At 47.8% G+C, this 9,823-nt stretch overlaps 1 protein-coding gene across 2 annotated transcripts in view; it reads right to left on the minus strand.

Annotated features, from left to right (window-relative positions):
- The window catches only part of PAG1 (phosphoprotein membrane anchor with glycosphingolipid microdomains 1), a 116,511-nt gene extending 113,882 nt beyond the window's left edge, over window positions 1–2,629 (minus strand). For both annotated transcript variants that reach the window (XM_069779571.1, XM_069779568.1), the window contains exon 1: window positions 2,480–2,629. The gene's annotated coding sequence lies outside the window, so the exon portion shown is untranslated. The remainder of the gene's footprint in view (window positions 1–2,479) is intronic.
- Between the last annotated feature and the right edge of the window lie 7,194 nt (window positions 2,630–9,823).

The raw sequence follows: 9,823 nt of genomic DNA on the forward strand, positions 1-9,823 counted from the left end.
ACAGCACGGCCACCAGGCTGCAATACGCCTGCCCTCCTGCCACCGCTCTAGGGCTGAGCTACCCTCGCACCCCGCACCCGAAATCCGCTCCATTCTCAACACCTGGAAGCAGAGGCATTGCTACAGGAGCCTGGGTGATGTTATTTGAATGATTTATTCAGTTAAGTGTTAAACAATGTTTTCAAGCCTTCTTGGTCTATTAATCTCATTCTTACATCGTATTTTGCAGTTACAAATGATATGGTGTTGGAACTACTTTGAAAAAGCCCCTCTGTTCTCCATCCTCATCCTTACTGGAAGGAGAAAGACTGTGTCCTGTTCCAGTCATTGAACTCTACGGCACTTCACCATCAGCATCAATGAGCTGATAAACAGATTTAAGTCCTTTGTGCGTCAATGAAGCCCGCACTGCCCCAGGAAAGTGTTCCTTAACTAAATGCCACCGCACAGCCAGTAAGGAAAACTTGATTGCATTGCTTGTGGATTACTCAGAACAGTGCTTCTTAAAATATAAATTATCTCTAGATTATTGAGCACTTCTTATTTAGGACTTGAAATCCAGTTGCCACTTTCTGATCAATATAACTTTAATAGTAGGATAAATTTAGAGCTTAAGTTATCTAGCAGCAGTCATTTGTATACAACACATGATCTAAAGCCACACTCATGTTCAAATGCATGGTGATGAGGCTTACGAGGAGCACTGTGCCTTAAAATGCAATGGATTACCTGTTTCTTTTCCTCATTGAATGACATTTCATGAAAGGAACTGAACAAAAGATAGGTGAGCTTGCTGAGTGTCATATCCCACAACCTTTACTCATATGAGCAACGTGTTGCCTTCAGATCAGCTTCTCATTTGAAAGTTGCAGATCCCCATTGCTGACCTGAATATTGATTTTATGTTAATAAAATCCTGTGTTGAAATACCGGTTAAAGATAAAATTGCTCTTGTACTTCAGGCCTGCATGATGTTGCACATACTGTACTCACTATTTTCTTTTTCAGCGAGGGCAAAAGATGCTCACCCCTTACAGGAGATGCTCCACAGGTTGCATAATTTGGCCCCATGTTAAATAAGCTAACACCTGAACGAATCACTTTTCCAGTAAGAGGAGGTGCTTTTGCTATAATGAAGCTGCGCACCTCACATATAGGTATATTTATCAGGGCAACATTTTTAAAGATGTAAAATAAGAAACGCTGGAATTTGAAATTTCTGCTTCTGTATTGTCTAAGTAAGAGAAACGTACACAATGACGACGTACTTCCATTTACCTACCGGGTATCCTTAGCAGTGCTTGATTCTGCGAATTCTCTTAACAGACACTGCTCCGATCATCATTTAACTGCAACGCAGACAGACTTCAAGAGGACTAAGGAGGATTTGCTTCTGCTTTCACACAGCGCACTTATTTTTTTGAAGTTTAATTTAATAAAATAAGAACTCCGGATAAAAGTTAATCGAGCACGGCTGCTAAGAAGGGGAAAAAAATCTTCTGCCGAAATTTTAACTTTGCTTTTTCTCTCTCGCTCTTTTTCTGCGTTTGTTGCTTAATGGCACGGTATTGTTTCAAAGGCCATTCCTTTTACAAACGTAATCAACTCAAGTATTCAGCACCACAGATGATATATTACTCCCCTTAAAACCAAATCTCTGAGGGATAGATTAGAAAGAAAGGTTAAAGAGCTCTATCGTTCAAAGCATTATGGTTCAGGCACCTATAAATCACTATGTTTGTTTATTTAGATCATTTGGGCCAGTGGCGTAGGTAACATTCAAGCTACACACAACTTGCCGGTATGAACGCTGCCAGTTTCTTCCTTCCCCCCTCAGAAGCAGTAAGGTAAATAAATGCTCCAAGCAGCACGCACGGCAAATGAGGTGTTGGGACTAATTTGCGCTTGCAGCTCTCTTCGCAACGCTTTGAAAAGCAGCCCCTGCTCTCCCCTGGCGATCCCTTCCTCTTAAAGAGTTTCCAAGACCGAGAGCAGATGCCACTGCGAAACAAACTGGAGGCTGTCACCATGTAATAGGATTTGAACGAAAATACAGTTAAGGGGCTGACTCGCAGCAGTCAGAGCCGGGGGACGCGGAGGAGAACCCCGCCGCCGCGGGGTGCCGCACAAGAACCCCTGCCGGGGGCCGGGGGCCGGGTCCTGCCCGCCCCGCGCCGTGCCCCGCACCTCGCACCGCTCCGGGCCAAATCCGCCCCCAGAGAACCAAATGGCCGCCGCGCCCGCGGCGCGGACCGCGGCCGGACAGGGGCAGCCCCGCGGTGCGCGCCGCGCCGAGCCCCGCAGCCCTGCGGCAGCCCCGCCACCAGCCTCCCGCAGCCGCGCAGCGACAGCACCCACCGCCCACCCACCCCCCCTCCAAAAAAAGAAGAAAAAAAGAAAAACCACCAAACCCCCAAACCAAAAAAACCCCAAACCAGCGCCACGGCCACGACAACTTCGCGCACCGCCCCCAACTCACCGGGAGGCGCCGGCCCCGCGGAGAGGCGCGCCCGGGGATGCCGCCTCCCGCGGAGCGCTGCCCGCGGAGCGCAGCCCGCAGGGGCCGGGCAGCGGCGCGGCGCGGCGAGGGAGGAGCAGCGGCAAGTTGCGGCGCGTCTCTCTCCTCTCCTGTCCCCTCCTTCCCTCCCTCCCTCCTCCTCCTCCTCCTCCTCCCGCTCCGTCCCCTCCTCCGCCCGGCAGGCGGGCCGGGGGCAGGCGGCCGAGAGGGACGGAGCGCGGCCGCGGAGCGCGGCGCGGGCAGGCGCCCGGCAGTGCGCATGTCCCCGCGCCCGCCGCCGAGAGGCGACCGATGCGGCGGCGGCGGCGGCAGCGCAGGCCCGCCGCCCCCTGCGCGCCCCCCCGCGCCCCGCAGCGCGCCTTTGCGGAGGCTGCCGCCGCAGCGCCTCGCTCCGCGGAGGCGGGGGAGCCACGGGACACGCACGTGCCAGCCGGCGCCGGGCCGCCCGCTTTGCAGCGCTGCCGGCGGCCCCGGGGAGGGGGGGGGGGTCTCGGCCGCCCCCCGAGCAGCGGGGAGCGCCGGCGGAGGGAGGGCTGGGGCCGGCGGCCGGGGCTGCAGCGGCGGCTTGCTGGAGCCGCCGCCCCCGGCTGCTGCAGACGGGCGCCCCGGCTGCAGGCTGCTGGGCTGGGGGGTGCTCCGGTGGGCAGCCTGGAAAAGGAGGAGAAAAGGATGAATCCGGGCGTCCTATTATTCCCCCCCCCCATTAAGTGAGCATGACTAATGAAGACAGGTGTTATGACAAAAGGGACCTCCGCGTAGTTATTGGTGGCTTTTTAATGTGCTACCGAGGTCTTTAAGTGAAAGAAATAACCGTATTTTACACGACGTAGGGAAGTGCAAGGACTTTGAGTGAAAAGCGCTGTAAGAGCAAAGGCAGGAAAGGCTGCAAAGGCAAAATGCCTAACTTAGATCTCTGGGGATTTTTTAGGGAAATTGCACAATTACTATAAGTTTCCACCCAGATGTAAGGACTGACCTAACACCCAGTGAGTTTCTTGCTTCCTGAGAACAAGTTCAAACCCCGTATTCCATTCTGCAGTAACACGCATGTCACATACGTGGCAGGCTCAAGGTTTGAGCCTGAATCTGCATTTGATGCTTAGCAAGCAAGGTTTTACCTATGCAGGGAAGTGTTGGGGTTTTTGTTTGCCTGTTTGTTGGTTTTTTTTAATAATCCAAATACTCTATCATCAAATACGCTATCATCAGCATTTTCATCTTCATCTAATCTTTGGCAAGATTGTAGCTCAGTTTATTATCTCCATGCGAATCCATCCAACGAATCCTCAGAGCTGATCCTTTCTTCACATCGTCTTTCAGTATTGCCAGCTGTTGGGTTCCTCTGTTGATTTGCTTGTTGGTTTTTTTTTCTTCTGAGCCTTCTTTAAGCTCTTTGTCCAACAACTTGTGTCCTCACTGGGCAACGTAGTCCACGTCTAGCAGAGTCCAGCCCATCTCAGTTCATCCGCATGGCTCCTGCAAGAAAATGTGTATTATTCTATCATGTAGCCTGCCAGCCCTTGTAATATCCAGCTGATTATTGTCATTTTACCAATCTGGTGTTGCTTTTCTTCTCTGTTCCTAACGTGCCACTATATTGGCACATTGTAGCTGACCTAATGATGTCTTTCTCAGACTTTGTTCTCTGGTTTCCTTTGCCCATCCTTCTTGCAGAGAGTTCCCCATCTAATCTTTCCATTAGTAACAAGCAGGCTTTGTGAAACCCCCAACATCTGCATCCATATCCCACATGGTGACTGCAATGAGCCCAACTATCTGAATGACTTTTAACTCTTTCCCCTCCAATTGTGTTGGTTTCTTGTCATTGTAGTCAATGAAGATTTGCACGCAGGGAACACTTTTGTTCTACCTCTGTCCTCCCTCATTCTAGACCAGCGGTTCCCCAGCTCTGCTCAAGGTATCGCAGATGTCCCATAAAGCCCTGGTAGTCCATCATAGCCATTTGGTGCCTCTGTAGTGTTTTCAGTTTAAAGTATGAAATCACATTCTGATTTGTAGGAAATTTTGGAGAGCAACAGTAGTGTGCAGGTCCAAAAAGACTGGGAACCAGTGTTCTAGCAGCTACTCCCCTTCAGCTGTATCTTTTGGCACAGTTTGATGTCATCAGCAAAATGTAATTTTCCTCGAGTCTTCACAAGGGATGCACAAAGCATGCCAGTACACTGAAACCCACAGGAAGTTTCCAGCTCTTTAAACCTACTGTAGACATTCCAGGACCTCCAGATACTTAGTTTATTTGGATTTAATTAGTTGAAAAACCTTCCAAAAAACATAAGCTAAATCAAAACCATATACTTGCTTTTGAACCAGAGTCACTACATATAGCATAAAAGGGGTATTGCTGTAACAATTTGTATTCTCATCTTAACCTATACTCCTGTTCAAATGTAAACAAAGCCGAAGACAGCTCCAAAGGAGAGGGGCGGCCCTCCTCTGCCTCTCCCTTTCTTCTCTCCCACCTCCTCTCTCCCCTTTGCCCTCCAGCTCCAAATACCATTTGGTTTAATTTATCTTCCTCTGTATTTAGGAAGAAAACAATTATTAGATGTTTCTCTTTTAAATCTAGGGAAGTGGTTTGCTCATTAACTAACCTTTATTTGCAACCCTATTCAGCACGCAGGCAAAGCTCAGGAAGGAAAGGGGAGATGCAGAGAATGAAGGAAAGGAGGCAGCCTGCAATCTTTTGACAAAAGGGAAAGATCAGCCCTGGAGTCAAAATGCAGGGGTAGGGCGTAAAGGCAATGGATAGCTGGCAGAGATGGAGAGAAAGGAACTGGGTAGGCAAGAGGCAAAGATGAAGTCCTTCAAAAAGGCTAGCAAAAATCAAGCACTCTTACACATGATTAATTCAGTACTCCACAAGAGTGAAACTATTCCCTCCTGTCATTTTTGTGACAGGCGCTCCCAAAGGCACCCATCGCTGCTAGAGCTCCATTATCTGAGGCATTGCGCTGCTACATAAATGACGTGGTCCCTGCCACAAGGGCCTTACAGTTTAGCATGAGGCAAAATGCAACAAAAGGAATGTAAAAAATAGCATAAGGGACCAGGAGAGGAAGGGCGGCTGAAACCTTGCAAGCCTACGTTACGCAACTTCGTGGTTATAATCCTATGCTAATAATATAAGAATAATGTACATACGTAGTAGCAGCCCACCCTCCATCTCGGGCACTTCCGTTGCTTTTTTTTCCCATTTGAGAATCAGGAAAAATCAAGCACACGATTTAACCTTTTGCCCAAACGGCTGTTGTTGGTAGTAGTAAGGGCAGCAGGCTAACACAGTAATAGCTGAAGCAAAAGGTGTATGAGCTGCTGGAGGTCACAGCCCTCGACTTGTAACATTTTGAGAGAGCAGCGGCAAGGCGCAGCTGGACGTGTACAACCTTCACTCTGACCCAGGCTGGAACAGCCCATCCCTGTCCCTTGTTCAGCCCCTGCGCTGCCCTGCATCGTACCGGCGCAACGCTTTGTAAGCGAGCTGGATGCAGAAGTTATTTTTCAGTGGGATCGGCTCCCAGCCCAGGTCCCAGTGAAGGCGTACAAGTACCCTGGCCGCCCGGCCGGCCAGCGTGGGAAGGAGTGGCGGGGGCAGGCAGGGGGGCGGGCAGGGGGGCAGCGGGACTTGTACAAGCTGCTGGAAGCATTACGCTCCAGATGCACAGTATTGGCCTCAGCTGCGCTTGTGCAAAGCGTGTGGTTTTACTAAACTGCATTTTCAGATGTCTAAAATGGATTTAGGTGCTCAAATTTAGACACTTCAGGTTTCAGTTTCACAGGATGGTAGGCACTAAGACAGCAGTTCACCTCCACCAAAAGGAGGAGGCCCTGTTCCCAGCCATGCGATCCCATGGTCTCTCTTCTATCAGCTCTGCTACCCGTGAATGGATGAAGCCCTTCACTCACCAGTGCTGTTCACTAACCAAGCAGAAACGTGAACCCGAAAGAACCAGCTGCCTAGTTTTCTGCTGGGTCAGTGAGTTGAATCAGCTCACAGACAAGTCAAATAAGCTCCAGAGCCACCACAAGTGAGGAGGCAGGGTCTTTGGCTGGGAAGAGGTCTGGATTAGGGGAGAAAGAAAAGGAGGAGAAGGAACAAGACTTCCCCCTTATGGCAAGAGCAAGCCATTGGATATGCTTTAGGTGCTCACAGATGCATCTTGAGAGGCCAATTTACGCACGTTAACCCAGGAATGCACAAGCTCTGTGGGAGCAGGCAGCTCTGCAGTTTGCTGAATCCCTAAATTCATTCCTATTTTATACAGTATATAGCGTGGTCCTAGTTCCACATCTCTTATTCATGTAGAAATACTCATTAAAGAAGTTTTAGTAAGTAATTGGGGAAAAATCTGAGTTCTCAGCCTGCAGGGTTCTGTGGTTTGGGGAAACAGAAGTATCTTTTGAAGATATGTTGAGGTATATCCCCAAATTATCATTTGTATATAGTATAAGCAAAGCTATTATAAAGAGAATGCAACTTTAAACTACACAAGTGTAAAGTTCCCATAGGTGACTAATGCAGAGAAGTATCGTGGGCTTAAAAGAGCCCCTCCAGTGTCCCTCATCCATGCCACTTTGTGTGATTTAATGTACTCTGTCTGCCTTGCAACAGGGGAGGGGCTCATCCTCACTCAGCTCCCTTTCCCTGCACACTGAAAAAAACAGTTGTACAGGCTGACGTGTGTTTCTTTCTTCACGCCAGTCCTGCCTCAGCTCCTAGCCTCTCATCCACCCACTCCATCTAGTGTGGACTTTATTCTCACTTAACAGAGCGTATTATGACATTGCCTGGAGCTGCCCACAGAGAGAACAATTACCCCTCTATAGGTACATTGTTGGCCTGGTTTTCAAGAGGTCTGAGCAGTCCTACTCCTTTAAGGAGCAAAAGGACCTGAGGATACCATCACCTCTGGAAATCAAGCCATTAGGGATAGGAAGGGGACTTGAAAGGAGGCGTGGGGGCTGGTAGGAAAGCATTGCTTCCATTCAAGGAGCGCATCAGTAAGAAACTGCCATCGGCAAGGCAACAAAATAAATAATCTAACAGAACTTTCTTACAGGCCAAAAAAATCCCGTGAAAGCCCGGATGGCTACTTGCCACGTCTCTGAAATCAATGACAGATCGCACTGTGGTTGAGGCGCATAAAATAGTTCTGTCAGAGGAATGGCTCCTAGCGTGGCCGATTAATCTGAGATGGTCATTGTTAGTTCTGCCTCCTGGTTAACGCTGAGGCCTTGCTGGCAAGTAAGCCGTCTTCTGACAGAAGTGTTGGGCCTAGGCTTCCTCCAAACGAGAGGAATTTATTAAACGGACAAAGTCCTTCCATGTGATGCCACCATCCGGGAAGCCCAGTTCCACGCTTCTCATCAAGGAGGAAGGAGAGAAGACCAAAGGAGCTGCTGTATCTGCTGAGCAGTGCCTGCACCCACGATCAGCTTTGGCAAATGACCGCTGTTCCCCACCATGGGGTGGGCTCCGGGACCCTGGCAGTGGCTTCTGACTCACTTTGCCGGCCTTGGAGTGCCTTGACTGGGCTGCGATTGCTCTTCAGCAGCACAGCTACAGGGGAGCAGAGCGAGGTCTGCGGTGCATCTGCCCGTCACTTTTCCACACACAGCTTTCCAGCCAGGAATCCTATTGTCATGAGACATTAGATTTTTTAGGCTCATCAGTTCTGGCGACACAATCCAGCAATTTGTTTTTAGAGGGAGTGAGCAGGTGTCCATGGCAGCATTTTAGCTGACAGTGCTGCAGTATTGCTATTCAGGAGCACTTGGTTGTTCTTTATATCTTGAGTTGTTGCTGGAAAAGATGGTGATTTTTACCACTGTAGGTGGTTTTAGCTTTTGGAATGGCCTGAATGAGACAAAGGAAAACACTTGCACCTTTAAACTGACTTTCATCTGTCAGAATTTCAGCATGCTGATAGGAAACTGGAGAAGTGGTACTAATGATTCATCTGCAGCATTGATTATAGATGATGGTTGGGAAAGAGAATGAAAATAATAAATTAAAACTAATGACCGTAACTGATTGAGAAAATATTTTGGTTCAGAAAATCACATCAAAATCAATTTTTTTTCACAAGTATTAGAAATCTGCATAGGAATTATTCAGTCAGAAAATTGGTTGCTAGTATTAAAAGTAATGACTGTCTACATTCACAGTTACAAACTATTTTCATTAATTATTTTTTTTCCTGCATAACTACCTTAAATAAAATCTTTCAGACTGCTGTGATATAATCCTCTGTCAATATTTTTTAAACTGCCGTTTAAGAACATGTAGGATCATAGCGTTCATTTTCTAGGAGAAACAATATAGTAAGTGAGTTTGACCAAAATCCATCTGAACATAATTACTAGGATGGCAGACTGGCTTCTAATGTCACAAGCATCATGCTTGAATCTACAAATTACTTAGTCTATCTGAGCTCCCACTCTTTGCATTAAAAATGTGATAACCACGCAATTTTAGTTTGCTGCAGCAAAGTTCAGGACACACTGCTGGCTTTGGTGAATAAAGGACCAATTTCCCATTGTTAAATATGAACAGAGATGCTTGTGCATCGTGTGTAAAGAGGCTGAAGTGATCCTTAAAAACACACCAACAAACCCCATCAAGAAATCCAAGCCATTACCACAGAGAAGCCCATTACAAATGTCTAGCCTGACCACAGAGCAAGTATTTGGAAGCAAATCAAAACCTGCCTGAGGAACTGAGTAAAAAAGATTTTCCGAATTCACTAATGCTCATTTCAATTAATAGCCCACCTGCCAAGTGTAATGAACCTGAACATATTGTGGCCATTAATGCTCAAAAGTAGCTTTTTGCCAAAAAAAAAAAAAAAAAAAAAAAAGCCAGACAAATTATTGAGAGGAAAATCAGTACCATTGCCACTCTGTCACACGCTGAGGTAAAAGGTTGATTCTTGTGAAAGCTAGAAAAATTTCTTTGCCTTTAGGCTAAGAATGATTAAGTATTACTCACAAAGATACCAGAAAAATACGGAGAGCAGGAAGGAGAAGGGCTGAAGTCATAGTCCAGAGTGAGAGCTGTAGTGGTGCGCGAGGTGAATTACATTTCTCAAGGTGAAAATTGTCCTGCTCGGAGATCAGAAATTAGTGGAGGAGGCACTGCAGCCCATTCCCACCCCAACTGGGAAAGTACAGGGTCTGTCTCCCCAGTTCACGGTCTGGGCAAGAGAGAACTCAGGTCCTGGGGGGTGGAAGGAGTCCAGGCAAATGCTCAATTTGAATGACAAATGCTTCACCAGTGTATGACTT

The sequence above is a fragment of the Haliaeetus albicilla genome, chromosome 3 (genome assembly GCF_947461875.1).
Source record: "Haliaeetus albicilla chromosome 3, bHalAlb1.1, whole genome shotgun sequence".
NCBI classification, from domain to species: domain Eukaryota; kingdom Metazoa; phylum Chordata; class Aves; order Accipitriformes; family Accipitridae; genus Haliaeetus; species Haliaeetus albicilla.